The 14712-nt window shown below is 40.6% G+C and overlaps 1 non-coding gene across 1 annotated transcript; it reads right to left on the reverse strand.

Moving 5' to 3' along the window:
- Positions 1-485: 485 nt before the first annotated feature.
- LOC109424219 (uncharacterized) lies at positions 486-14368 on the reverse strand. Its single transcript, XR_009996810.1, has 4 exons — positions 14050-14368; positions 13597-13983; positions 12230-13540; positions 486-1894 (listed from the first exon to the last, which is right to left on the reverse strand). It is a non-coding gene; the product is annotated as an uncharacterized LOC109424219 (transcript).
- Positions 14369-14712: the final 344 nt, after the last annotated feature.

Below are 14712 nucleotides of genomic sequence, written 5' to 3' on the forward strand. Positions count from 1 at the left end.
ATTTCTATTTGTCGATTATTTCTTTCGTTAATAAAATTTCCAAAACAAACAAAATCATTGTTTTTCTTGTTCTTGGAGTTTCTGGAATCATTGGGAAAATCAATTCACTTCCTTCTTCTTCTTGGTGTAACATATCAACTGGGACAAATCCTGCCTCTCGGGTAATTGTTCTATGAGCACTTCTACATTTATTAACTGAGAGCTTCCTCTGCCAATGGTCACTTTGATGCTTGTAATACATCTACGATGTGCTGCAAGCATTAATAAGGACAATAAAATGGTAGAAGTAGTCGACTCTATAGCATTTCAATGAATGGGTGTGAATGTGTAGACTTAAAGAATATTATATTGTAATAATTATGTTATGTTGAACATGCACTTAGCTTTGTCAATCCTCATGATTCGGCCAAGGAAATCACTATGCTACAGAAAGATATGCATTTACCGGCAGTGATACAACTACAGTGTAAAACCCAAACAAACCGTTCTCATCGTCAACGATTTATATTAAATTTCGTGCAAACATTGCCCATGGCTTTCGATTTCATCTCCCGCATTCTTTGTACAATATCGGAATCCATTCCTTCACTCAAATCAATCTTACCTGGTTCCGCACGATGGCTCCCTTCGCCGCCATAGCTGTGCCCGTAACAGTTGAACTCCTCCAAACGAACTCCGTCTCCGTCGCAGTAGTTCCTCAAATCATCGAACCGCGCCATCCAGCCCGGTCCCCGTGAGGGACACTCCGGGAACGTGGCAAAAAATAGGTACAAAATTTTCTCACTAATACTCATCTGTTGGAATTGGTACGGGCTTGCCGGCCGGAAGCGGTCGTACTCGAAACGGTTGACGCGATTCAGGGTGGACACGAGGGCCTGCCAACCGCGATCTCCCCGGCTGAGGTTCAGAAGCTTGCGCACTTCGTGATCGGTGATGGTGAGCCGGGCGATACCGTCCAGACGATGGTTCAGCGTCACGGTCAGGTGATGACGCTGATGGTAAGCGGAAGGATGACGAAAGAACTTAACTGAGACCAGCTCCGTTCGGGTGAGGAAGCGAAGGGTGGTGCATGCTGCGGGAGGAATAGAAGGTTGATGGAAGGGATTGGATACCAATCGGAATGGTTGCGAAGAGATAGGCGGGACTGGTGGTTTCCAGGGATTATCAAAATGAGATTCAGATTTGTTACGCTTGGAACTTGGTGTTATTTTCAATTGATCTGCGTGGAGGCTGCAAGAGAAAAATCGAAAAGAAATAGTCAAATTTATTGTTTATAACACATAGTATCCAAATTACCCAACGTTTGATGAAACCCCATCGACGACGTTCGGGTCACTTGGCTATCAACTGGCGCATCACCACTTCCATTACTGGCGCCACTTCCCTGCGACAGGGTCGTATCCTGATTCTCCCGGAACAGTGTGCTCACCATACCCCGCAGATTGTCCGGAATGGCCGCCATGCAGCTGGGTTGTCGCTCGAGAAGCGCCCCCGGAAACCTCTCACTCTCATTGATGGAGTCCTCGATCAGGATGGTACTGTTGCGCGGGATATCGACAAATTCGACCTCACCCTCGTAGGAACTGCTGTTGAGTTCACGTTTGATCGAAACGGGTTGTTTCTGAGGGGATTTTGGATTGACGATTACCGTTGCATTCAAGCTGCTCGAGTCGAAAGCGGGCGTTGGAACGCGAGATGAAGAACTAGGCGGCCGAAGAGCAGAATTTGTGGGAGTGTCTTGTCGGTTTGGTGGTAGCGCATCACCTGGTTCAGTTGGATGTTGTGTAGAGGATATTGAAGGACTGAAGTTTTGCAAACTCGGCATTTGAAGGCGTGCTGTGGTTGTTGGTGGCAAACATATTGGATTGTCGGTCTGTGATGGTCCAGGAAGTACCTTCGGAAAAAACGTTTAAAAAAAGGAGAAATAAATAATGTTTTGCATAGTTTGCTTTTACACTAGATACATGTATCAGTTAGCGTCGTTAAAATATTACATGAAAAATTCTCTGGAGACAACGTTGAACATACACTCGCAATAGCGATTCCCCAGCCTCAAATTTAACAAAATTTCTCTTTTTTTTTACAGGGGTTTCCAGTTAGCCTAGTGGTTAAGGGTATGGATCGCCAATGCGGAGACGGCAGGTTCGACTCCCGTTCCAGTCGGGAAAATTGTCTCGACTTTTTGGGCACAGTGTATCATTGTCCTTGCCTCACAATATGCAAATCCATGCAATGGCAGGCAAAGAAAGCCCATCAATAATTTACTGTAGAAATACTCAAAGAAAATTAAGTTGAAGAGAGACGCAGGCCAAGTGGGAACGTAGAGCCATAAAGAAGAAAAAAATCTTTTTTTTTTGCGAAAAAAAAAATTTCTTGCATTCTTGCATTAGTGTGCAGTCGGACTCTCGACGGGTCGGTCCTCGGCCGACCGAATACGGTAAGGGTGACCATAGCACCTTTTACAAATGTCAATTTCTTGATTTTGCTTTGGCTGACCAAGCAATGTGGGAAATTACACTGTTGAAAATGCTTTGGCATCCATGTGCACAACAGAACATATGCTCGATAAACAAATTGAGATTTGAAATTATGAAAAGAAATCCACGTACTCCGGTGAGACTCGAACTCACAACTCCCAATTCGCTAGACGGGCGCTTCTATTCCTTCAAGCTACTGAGTCACTCGACTTTCTCCGTCGCCAGCAGGCCTAGAACTGAACTCGATTCTACAATCGCACATGGTTATCTTTTTCATGTCCGGGGAAATGTACTTATGTGGCCGAATAAAACACTTCACACCCGGACATTACGATAATAAAAAACATGCACATTTATTTACACGGACTATTTACAAAGTTCACAATACTACAATTAATTACACATTAAAAGTATCGCGGAGAGCGCGCGGGCAGCATCTTGCTGCTGTTGCAGATGATGGCGTTCTGTTGTTTCTGCTGCCGTTCGTCGTCGTCGTCGGCGGCGGCGGCGGTCGTCGTCCATCCGTCGTCGTGATGAGACGAGCCTTGCCGATGACGCTTCCATAGGGGGCATTCGCCTGTACGTTGGATGCTCGTTCACAACATGTTACGTCCGGGGGATATGCGATTGGTGGCCGAATAATTACTTAAAACGCGGACATAAACACGAGTAAAATATACATTTATTAACGAACACACTATTTACAATAAACGTAATAAAAGCCCAATCGAGCGATGGGCGCGTGAGAGCAGCATCTTGCGGCGGCTGCTGCTGATGGCGTTCTGTCGTTGACTCGATCGACGACTCTGGTGGGGTGCAAAGATGAATGTGCAAAAACGGCATCATTATACTATCGGCAGATAGAAATTAGCCGACTGTCGAACAATAGGCGCCTTGTGCAGATAGGCATCTACCATTCCATCTGTGCACAACAATCTTCTTTTCACAATCCAAACCTCCTTCGGATGGGATTAGATGAACATCTAACACATACACTGTTGTGCACATGTACTGTGTGCACTGTGTGCAATTGTGGAATCGAGTTCAGTTCTAGGCCTACTGGCGACGGAGATAGTCGAGTGACTCAGTAGCTTGAAGGAATAGAAGCGCCCGTCTAGCGAATTGGGAGTCGTGAGTTCGAGTCTCACCGGAGTACGTGGATTTCTTTGCCCCGTATTCGATGGAAAGCGAGTATTTAGATTTTAATAATAAAATGAGTAAGTTAAATTTGTGATATTTTTTTACAAATGTTGTTTTTTTTATGAGATAAATATTCTTCGATTTAGAAATATTAATATTTCCGTGAGTTAAATCTGACCAAAGATCTGACTGTAATTTACAGTTCATTAAGTACTTTTTGTTGTTTAAATTCTCAACCAATTCAAAATGAAATTGGTGGAGCGGACCTGGTGTGATGGTTAGAATAGTTGACTACCACGTCAAGGACCTGGGATCGAATCCCGACAAACTCACAAAATGTAAATTCTTCCTTCGAAAAGTAAATAAGCCGTGGGTTCCGGGATGAACTAGCATAGGGTAAAAAATCTCGTTAATACAAATAATTGTAATGAATTTATGAAATGTAAATACTTGAAATTGCATGATATTAGAGTAAACCCTTTAAATTCCCCTACAGAAGTCTGCAATTGTTTAGGTCCTATTTTTAAAGTCATGCCTGATGGATCTTAACTAAGTCAAAAAGTCACTCAATCAATATGATTCATCGGAAGCTTATACGATGAAATATTAACTGTTTATATTATAAAGAATTTTAACCTTCCGTAACTCGCGCGGTTGACTACCTGCGGTAGCACCACACTAATGCTGAGTACAAAAAGCGAGATTTTTTCAATGTGTTGTACAAAATACAACAGCGCGATCGCTCGAGGGTTAAATATACGGAAAATAAAAATAATAGAAGAATCTTAAACATATTACTTGATATAGTCACCCATAAATGTGGACTAATTTATTACTCTTTTAAACTAATTGCATTGAAAACTAAACATAAAGAAATTTTAGAGCTTTCAGTCATTCTTCTACTGTAAATAGTTTACAGAAACCTTTTTTATAATGTTGAGACATATTGCTGCTTATTTTTCGAAAGCTCGCAGATGTTTAGATTCTCGTGTTCTTGTGGTTTCAAAATACATAAAAAGTGATGCGAATGTTAAATCAAGATAACTTTTTTTATTTTTGAACCGATCTGGAATCTTATAGGGTAATTATTTCAAAAATAAGGTTTCTCTTAAGTTTGTAGAACATAGTTTTTTAATATTTTGAAAACTATAACTGAAACGTCTAATTTATTTGTTTTTGTTTGCAAGTAAGTGTTGCTTTTTGACTACTTGACTGATTCCTAATCTTCGTTATTATTTTAATTAGAAGAGTTGTATATCTTTGAACTTTCGAGGTATAACCACATCCTAATGTGTATTGAAACAATATATAACACTCATACGTAATTCATATGTCCCGTATTTTTAGTTCAAATGTCCCGTTTTTATCTTGTTACTATCTGGTCAGCCTATTTTCATCTAACAAATACCACAGTCCGTACGGGTTGTGGGGACGCAGAGGTGCTCTCGGTCTCTAGTAGCAACAACCAATACACTCTAACATTCCTTTCCCTTCCCAACTGACTATAAGGACTTGGCCGGCGCCGTTATTGATCATTTTTGCATGAGCTGAAAAAATTGCACTCTGAGAATAAGTGGAATGTCCCAGCCTGAAACGTCCCAGCCCTTTATTCAGTTGGATCTCAGTGCAATTGCAGGGCTGGTAGCAGGAACTGATGGTCAAAATAGTTATTTTAGTGACCACAATCTCTGAAATAGTGACCAAATAGTGACTTTCAGATGGCAAAAAAAGTGGCTAAATAGTGACTTTTGGCACAAAAATATGCTTAGTGAGGAAACATTGTAGAACGAATTTGATTCAGAAAACCCTGGAGTACCGTATAATGAAAATGTTCAAGAAAAACTTTCATCTTCCATTCCTAAAATTATACAAAGATGCATGTATTTACAATTTTATAGAATACATTGTGCAGAACTAGATGAGCATGGCATGAAAATTCTGTCAAGAAAAAATAAATAAATTATGAAACTCTTGGAAAATTTGTTGGATGTTTTCTGTCATGAATTTCACCTTGATGGAAACTTAGATAGACAAATGTTTAAAAATGGGCGAATTAATTGGAATAAGAATTTTTCAAATATGATTTCTTGAATATTTTTGCAAAAAAATTGATGTAATACTTGAAATATTTCTCTACGTACCCCCTTGGAAAGTTTCAGAAGAATTACAAGAAGAAAACAACGGTTTTATTTTGAATAGCCTATGAAAATGTAATAGAACTCTTAATTTCTTCAAAATGTCCCATATTTACTAATTTATTTGAATAGTCTCTGGTTAAATTTGCATAATATGTAGTTACAAGCATTCTGGGAGAAGTTGTTAATTTTATTTGGGGACTTAAATAATGACCAAGCCACTAAATAGCGACTTGCTCAAGGCCTGCACTCTCACCGACGCATCATGGGGCGGCCCCATACAAAATATGTTTGCGTTAGTTTATAAAACTTTATGGAACTCAGTCTTCCAATATATATAAAAGTTGTTTCGATACACACGTACAGTGATTGGATTCCATTGATGTTGTTTTTTTAAGGCATATGTTTTGAAGATTTCTATAACAGTTTTACTACTTTTAGTTCTACATATGATCTAGGTCGTCCCAAAACTCCATGAAATGTAGGTGCAGGATCTACAAGCAAAACTAGTATTATACGAATGACTATTCTATACGCCCCAGACCAATGACCCTTCTAACAAGTAAATGGAGTATTATATTGAACTGTATACATGGTACAGATCTTACAAGATCTCCATGGAATATAAGCCTTTGTATCCAGTCCACAAAACAACCAGTGCTTGTGCAGGTCTGTGAAGGTCCGTAATGTCCGTAATGTAATAATGTCCGCGAAGGAATTTAGAGGTCCGCAAAGCGCTGCAGCGCTGTGATGGTCTTTAAAGATTATTCAAAACCGTGCATGGTCCACTCTCATTATTTGAGGTGTTGTAAACATTTAAATAAACAATTTTAACACAACAGTTTCAACACTATGAAATTACAAGGGCATTGCTTACTTTTGGGCGTTTATCTGTGCATGAAGATGGCTGTTCCAGTCTACAAAATAGATTCTAATTCGTAAAAACACGCTTCACTAAGAAATCTAATACCAGATTTAGATTCTGCAATGATTGATCTACCGAGAAAAGCGGTCATGATGACCAAATGTTTCCTCAGAGGTATTTAATGGCTAATATGGTAATTTTATGTTGGAATATTTCAATCATCGCCGACAACTTGATTGAAATAGGGTCCTAAAATGAAAAATATTTTCCCGGTTTTACTGTATAACCCGAAGGAGCATGCTTTTCTGATCTCAATGGTATTTTTTTTCCGAATTTAAACAATGACATAATAGTTAATAAACTCGAATATAAAATAATGATGGGCAGGTCTTGTTTGACATTCGAGGTCAACCTTGACGTAATGAAAGAGAAACGACGGGTTGCAAAAGACATCACATTGGTTCACTTTTGACAACAAATGTTCCTGTTTGACATACACGGTAAACAAAATTTACCCAACATTGAGTGCTAAACAAGGAGTGTTGCAAAAATTATTAAAATTTTTGAAAATTTATTTTATGGGCTTTACCTAATAAGACTACTTAAAAAATGAGTAAACATGTCGTTTTAATCAATGCTTGATCGAATTATGTAGAAATTGAGATAGGCCTTTAGGAGCCTATTGCATGATAGGAGCAAGTAGTAGCCAATTTTCTTTCAATGTCTCCCATGGATCCTAAAGAAAGCCATAAAAGTAGTTGCGAAGCGATTTTTTTTTGTTTGGAACGGTTTGTATAGGGAAAATTTGACTTTTTTAAAGTGGCATCATTTGATGGTTTTACATTTTGAATATTTTTCAATCCGTATTTTATCAATTTCCCAAAAAAGTTGAAAAAAGTGACTTTTTTGGTGAAACTAGTGACTTTAGTGACCTGACCTTGAAAAAAGAGACTTTTTAGTGACCAACCCAAAAAAGTGACTAAGCCACTAAAAAGTGACTTGCTACTTGCTACCAGCCCTGCAATTGGTACCAGTTCAGATCAATCACGAAGGAGCAACAATTGGATGATATACCAATTATTATCGTTTAATTTTAAGGAAAATATTATGTTTCCAGTTCAAAACCGAATTAGCGACATTTTTTCTTTGACTTCCGCCGCTTTTGCCTTGCGTTAAACACAATGTCGGAAATGGGGCGCTGTATTGTACACCTGGTGCTCTATACAGCGCCCCACTTCCGACATTGTGTTTAACGCAAGGCAAAAGCAGCGGAAGTCAAAGAAAAAATGTCGCTAATTCGGTTTTAAACTGGAAACATAATATGAAGTCTGTCAAAGACAGTTGAGTTTTTTTTAGCAAACCATGCACTCACAGCTACTAATAGAAATATACTAGAACTCCAATGGCGCTGTAGTCACTTTTCTTATTTAATTATTTTAATAACTTTGATTGCAATAATTTACTATTTTTAAGTACCCATCTTGTAGAAGACCTTTTGGTTTGGTAAACAAAATTAACTTGACACTTCTAGTACACTCAGCCAAATAACCTTAAGATTTCCATAAGGTCCAACTTATGAAACAGCCTTTAAATAATTCATAATGATTCGGATGAATTTCATAAGGTCACTCTATGACGTAAAATCGTCCCACAGCTTGGCTTTTATTGATGTTTAGCAACATGGTATTCTCAAGCGTCGGTAGCCGTGTGGATAAAACACGGGCTCGGTGATCCCTACGTTCATGGATCGAATCCAGTCTGCATCATTTTAAGATTTTTTTGTTCTTTTCATAAGTCTATCTTATGAAATTTGTCATAGCAAGCACGATCAATTTTCATAAGGTATTCTTATGTCATCCATAAGAATTAGTTATAGCAAATTTTCATAAGGTATTTCGATGAATTTCGCTAGTTTTTTTCGCTGAGTGTACCGCTGCTGACGCTGTAAGGTCGTGGCAAACTAGATGTTAGTCACACGAACAGTCGTGACATTGGACTTCTGTGGCTAGTTATTCTACTCAGCTACTCATTCGATTCTTCAGATGGCAAAGCTAATAATACAATTGGCGATTAAAAGTAGAGGTTATGTCGTGAAAATTTAGAAGTTTGAAAGGGAAATACTAGTTCCCCATCAGTTTAATCATCATTTTTTGGTAAATTTATCGATAAAATGAATTTTTCTACCCCAATCCTACATGAAATTTTATCTGGAACGACTCAATCACTAAAATACGAAATGGGATTTCACAAAATTTAACCTCACTTTAGGAGGCCAATCGTTTTCTTACGTTTGTTGCTACCATAAAACAGGGTAACTTTGATTAAGAAAAAGGCAAACGGGGATCAAAACTATGACTATGAAAATGAAAGTCCATTTCAGAGGGGTTTTCATTACAACCAAGCTTATGTGAAACTTTTTGGACAAAAAATCAAAATTGTCGATATTTTTGTCATTTGTCAAATCCTTCAAACAATCTGCTCTACAACAATAGGGCACTGCACTGTTTTGATTTTGCATGGGATTTTGACATTTCTTGGCCTTGTCGTTTACAAAGTTTCTGTAAGAGTGAAAGAGAAGGAGATAATTTCATGCAGTGCCCTATGTTTTAACTATTTTTGCAACGAATGGCCACTTAGTTTTGGTAGATCGATCATTGGCGAACAAATGTGAGGTTAGGTAACGCAAAATTATCAATTTTGGAAGCAAATATAACATATTTATTGTCAATACATTGCAGGAAAGTTATAAGAATCTGTAATAATTTCACTTTTCTTCCATTAGTATCATTAGTAATTCAGCGTAGGGTTCGTAGTTCACTGTTTTAGAAAAGCGCCACCTGTGCTGTTCATCTTTGCGTTTGATCGTTAACAGTAGATTCTGAATATTTATACATTGAATCCCTTAACAAAGCGATTTTTCACGATTTGGAATCGATATTGTAAATTGGGCATACATCTCCATACATAAACGCCTAAAAGTATGCAACTCCGTTGTAATTTCAAGTAGTTTCAACTGTTATTTCCTAGATTTGTTTATAAAAAATCAAAATACCCTCAAAAAAAGAGAACTCACTATGCGTAGCATATAATCCCATGTTGATGAACCGTAAACAATATATTTTTGCACAGATAATGATTTTTGATACACTAAGTTTTTCACTCTGTACTCCACAAACTCACTTAGATGTCCAAAATTTTGAAAAAAAAATCCATGTTTTGCGATAAAAATTCAATCTGATATGTTCTATACAGCTTCTCCCATCATGTTGGGCACTATCGAAATTACCCCAAAATGAAAATGGAAATTTGTGTATTCTTTTACGGTTCTCGACTAAATATTTACCAATTTGATTTTCATCGATACTGTAATTTTTATAATGTTTGTATTCTACTCTCTCACATCCTCTGCTGATAACAAATCAGTAAATCTAATAATATGTAATTGATGTTAATGTTGTTGAGGTTCTGGCATTTATATGGCAAAACTTCTGAAAAATCCCTAGCAAAACTGGCATCCGTTAGTAACAATAGCCATCAGAAAATCTTGCAGAAGATCTTCCATGAATAGCTCCAAGATGGTTAAAAAGCATTCTTCAGATTTGCATTAGGAAATAGGTTAAAAACTTCTCTACAGGTTTCACAATTCTGTCCTAAACAATTCACACAAAAAAGCTGTTCATGCTTTCCATTAGTTACACCAAAATTTTACAGGCAATGGTTTTGAAACTTGCATAAAATATCTAGAGAATGTTGTCTTCAAGGTTTCGATTGTTATTTCGCTTTATTATCCTAAAAAGTAAGCATAACCTCAAAGAATAAGAATGTCAAGAATGCTCACTCCGTTGATGCTCGGGGGGACACTACCGCAGCGCAATCTGCGGATGAAAGTTCAACCTTCATGCGATAGTGTGCGATGTGGACACCAAAACATACGCACACCACCTTGTCTTATGACAAATCACGAACACTGTTACAGAGAGCATCCATCTTGATACGCTTAGAGAGCGCCACTTGTCTTGTCGCTTGACGTTTACATGTGAAGAGATGGCATTCTTTCTATTTTTATTCTTTGATATCCTGTAGGAATTTATAAACTTATCCAGTAATTTTACTACATTTCCGCAGAAAATACTTCGAGAGTTACTCCAAGCATATCGTCAGGAATCCTGAGAGCTGTAACATATACTGGAAAAACTTGTGATTAGAGGGCATAAAATGTAACTAGTTGACAAATTGAGAGAAGAAATTTGTGAAAAAACGCGTTTTAATGCGATTCGAACCCACGACTCCGTATTCGCTAGACCGGCCCTTTAAGTCACAGAACATGTAACGATCCTTTTTAGATATTCCAGAAGGTGGAAACGTAGAAGATCAATAGAGCGCTATCAAGAACACCTTCATCGCCACCGGCGAGAACAATTTGGGTGAGCTACGCACCCGGAGAAAACTGTGGATCACAGATGATACCTGGAGGAAGATAGAAGAGCGAAGGAACGCCAAAGCCGCGATAGAGCCGTAAGCCAAAGCTGTAGCCCGTCAGCGCTATTTGGCTCTCGAGAAGGAAGTGAAACGCTCATGTAGACGGGACAAAAGAGCGTGTGCGGACTCCCTAGCCGACGAAGGCGAGAAAGCCGCAAACACCGGCGAAATCCGTCTCCTCTACGATGTTTCACGTCACCTTAGTGGGACCAAGATGAATGCTACGATGCCCGTTAAAGACACGTCTGGACAGTTACTGAACGACCCAGCTGATCAGTTAAAGCGCCGATTCGAGCACTTTGGAAACCTTTTTCAATTGTCGGCCAAGCCGTGCCTCAGCATGATCCACCAAGGCTTATACTTATGACACACATGTGATACAAGAGTCGCTGTACAATTGGGCTTGAAATGAGTGCCATACTGAAAATTCTCTCAGTTCAAGTCAGTCTTGTTAGAATTTTCATGACACTGCGTACCGTTGTACAGGAATCACACTCGTATCACATGTCTGTCTGGGGTATTGGGGGTATTAGACGCACTACCCGTGTCAACACCGAAGCTCCATCAGTGCAGGAGATAGAAACAGCCATCCGTAGCATGAAATAGAACAGGGACCGATATATCGACTGAGATGCTCAAAGCTGACCCCGTAGTATCCGCACAACTTCTGCATGGCACAAATTTCCCAAATGGAGGAGAACGTACTGCACAACGGTGTCTAGTCCAATCCCATGCGGGTCGTTGCTGGAGTGAGGCGAGGGTGTATACTATCACAGCTACTATTCCTCATCGTAATCGACGAGATCCTGGTAGGTGCGATTGACTGTGAACCAAATCATGAGTTGCTGTGGCAGCCAATAATCATGGAGCATCATAGGCACCAACTTAGGGGGGCAAGCCGTGTCTGTTCATTTAAAAAAAAGCCCTCCCCACACCGTGTTGCTTCGAATACCAATACCTAAATCTCCTATGATCTTTAAAAAGTCCATGAGACTCCCCTTTGCACCGTCTTCTTCGCGGAAACCCTACATAGATCCCGAACACCATTCCCAAACCATTCAGTCAGTTCGGAACCCTTTCGTATAGAGTTTTCATTTACGCAGCCGCGTAAACCTATTAAATCAAACACTTACCCTTGAAGCAGACGGAGAGCTGAACGGCGTGTCCCTCCGACGAGGTGGTGAAGCAAGACACTCCCCCGGTATCTGGGTGGAGCACACTGGAGGCAGAAAATCTTCCGAATTGGGCATTGGCAGTGTTTCTGGAAGGAGCGCTACATTGGGTGCGGTTGGCGGCCGAACATCGTCATCATCTTCCTCGTAGACGATTAGCCTGGCTTTACGGGGAATTCTTGGGACTAGAGGGGTGTCCGTTATGGGACTTATCTCCGTAGGAACGGTGGTAGGCGGTGGAACTTCCACGACTGCTGGAGAGATTTCAGAGGTGTTCGGCTGCTGATCAGTTTTCGCTTGGCGTTCTTTTCTTTCTTTTCGCGACAAAAGCCTCAAACCTGGAGGCAGCGTGTTTTTGAGAAAGAGATGTTCAGCACTTTTGTAGTATCGCTCTACGTACTGGTTCAGCTTGGTCAACTTCTTTTCGTAGGTTTTGGGAAACTTTTGCTTGAGCTCGCGGCTCATGTACTGCTCAATGTTGGTGAACTGGCGGATGTAATCCAAAGTGTAGAGGAATTCCTCCTTGATTTGAACCTCGTCATCCTCGCGCACTGGGGAATCCGATACCTCAATGACTTCGGCTTGAGCCGGAGTGATCATCGGGGAGAGTTCGGGCAGAAGTTCTTCAGTAACTACCGGAAGCTCCTCGACCGTAACTGCATCTAATCGCTGCGGAACCATTTCAACAATAACCTTCGGATCCTGCTGCTCCAGGACGTTCACCAGAGCTTGCGTATCTACGAACCGGGAGCTCTCCAGTTGTGTCAGCTCGCGTGGCTGCGTCATGGCCATTTCCGAGCGCATTTGAGCGAGTTCTGAATCTCCGGACGCCGCACTGCCCGGGCGACTACTATTGCTGGTGGAAGCGGCACTTTCCAGCGGAGCAACATCAACAATCTCCTCTTCCTGAACCGTTTCTTGCGAGGTGATGTTTGTCGCGTAGCTCCCGAGCCTGAAGCGCTTGTTCAGTTCATCGTCCTCGAATTCCAGCCACTGGAAGTCATTCGACTGCTGCAAGCTTCTCTGGATGTGTGGAAACAACTTTTGAATTTGATGACTAGTGAATCTTTGTTTGGCGTTCGAGTGCTTCAGTAACTGTTCCAATAAGTTGTCTTCACATTCCGTATCTGTTAGTCTGGACGCTATCGATGTTTCGCTTGGTGCTTCATTGAGCTTTGTCGCTGAAGATCCGGGTTGTCTTGCATGCATATCCATCAAATAGACGTCCAACTTGTCCAACTTCAAACTCCACTCCTTGAATTTGCTTTTTAACTGCAAAACAGAAAAAAAATCAATTTCCATTATGGTTTCCATACGCAAGTACTCACCTTATGTACAATCCTGTCCTCGTACATCAGCAGCCGGTTGTTCTTCCTCATTTGAACCCAGCTCTCGTTTACCCCAGCAGTAGCCAGCTGCCGCTTGTATTCCTGATACTCGTCGTCGCTGTGCAGCGGTTTGTGCAGCGCCAAGAAGAACCGATACTCGTAGTAAGGGCTCTCGAAGCGCACCCGATCCAACGGGTACCGGATCCGGTTTTTCGGCTCCGTGGCGAACATCCGGTAAAGCTTCCGCTTGAACGAGCGAACCTTCTTGTCCATGCCCTCTTCGCCGTCCCGCTCCAGCACGATCCGCGTCGTCACATCGTGCACGTTGGTTTTGAACATGAAAATCTCCTGCGCGTACGGATTGTCCGCCGGATCGTCCGACACAATCTGTGGGAATGAAATCCGATTCGATACGTGAAGTCGTTTAAGCAAAAATCCGCCACAAACACTTACCCTTGGAGGTTCGGGAATGGTCGGTTCGACAAAGCGAACCGTTTTGGGCGGGCTCGGCGGATCCGGTGGAGCAGCTGGTCGTTTGATCGCCGTAACGGCTTTCGATCGGGAACGGAAATTCTCTCCCAGCACGTTGATCCGATCGATGAGAACCTTCACTGACTGCTGCTGATTGGTGATTTTTTTCGGAGGCATATTTACAGCACAAATTAACAGTAAAACACAAGCCGGAGTAGATTTTGTTCAATAAAATTACAGCGTAAACAATATAAACTGCGTTTTTGTTTTCATGCAAACGGCATCGCAATTTGAACCGCTTTCAAACGATCACAACAAAGCCCCTGAATGGACTAGCACTCTAAAAATGTGAATCATATTATGTACTATTATTGAAGTTTTTTTAATTTTTTGTGTGAATATCAATATGGCTATGTTTATATATTAAATATTAATTAATAGAAATAACACATTTATATTGCTAAATAATTGTAAAATCTTCCACTCACTTTTTAGAATGCGCCAAGGAATGCGCGTATTTATTTTGCGAGGTTTTTTGTTAGCTTTGAAGCACAGTAGTTTTTTTAGTGTGCAACAGAATGCAACGCGAGTGAGCACCAGCTGTACTGCCTCAAAATAGAGGCTTGCATCAAAAACATAACCTCA

The sequence above is a fragment of the Aedes albopictus genome, chromosome 2 (assembly GCF_035046485.1).
Source record: "Aedes albopictus strain Foshan chromosome 2, AalbF5, whole genome shotgun sequence".
NCBI classification, from domain to species: domain Eukaryota; kingdom Metazoa; phylum Arthropoda; class Insecta; order Diptera; family Culicidae; genus Aedes; species Aedes albopictus.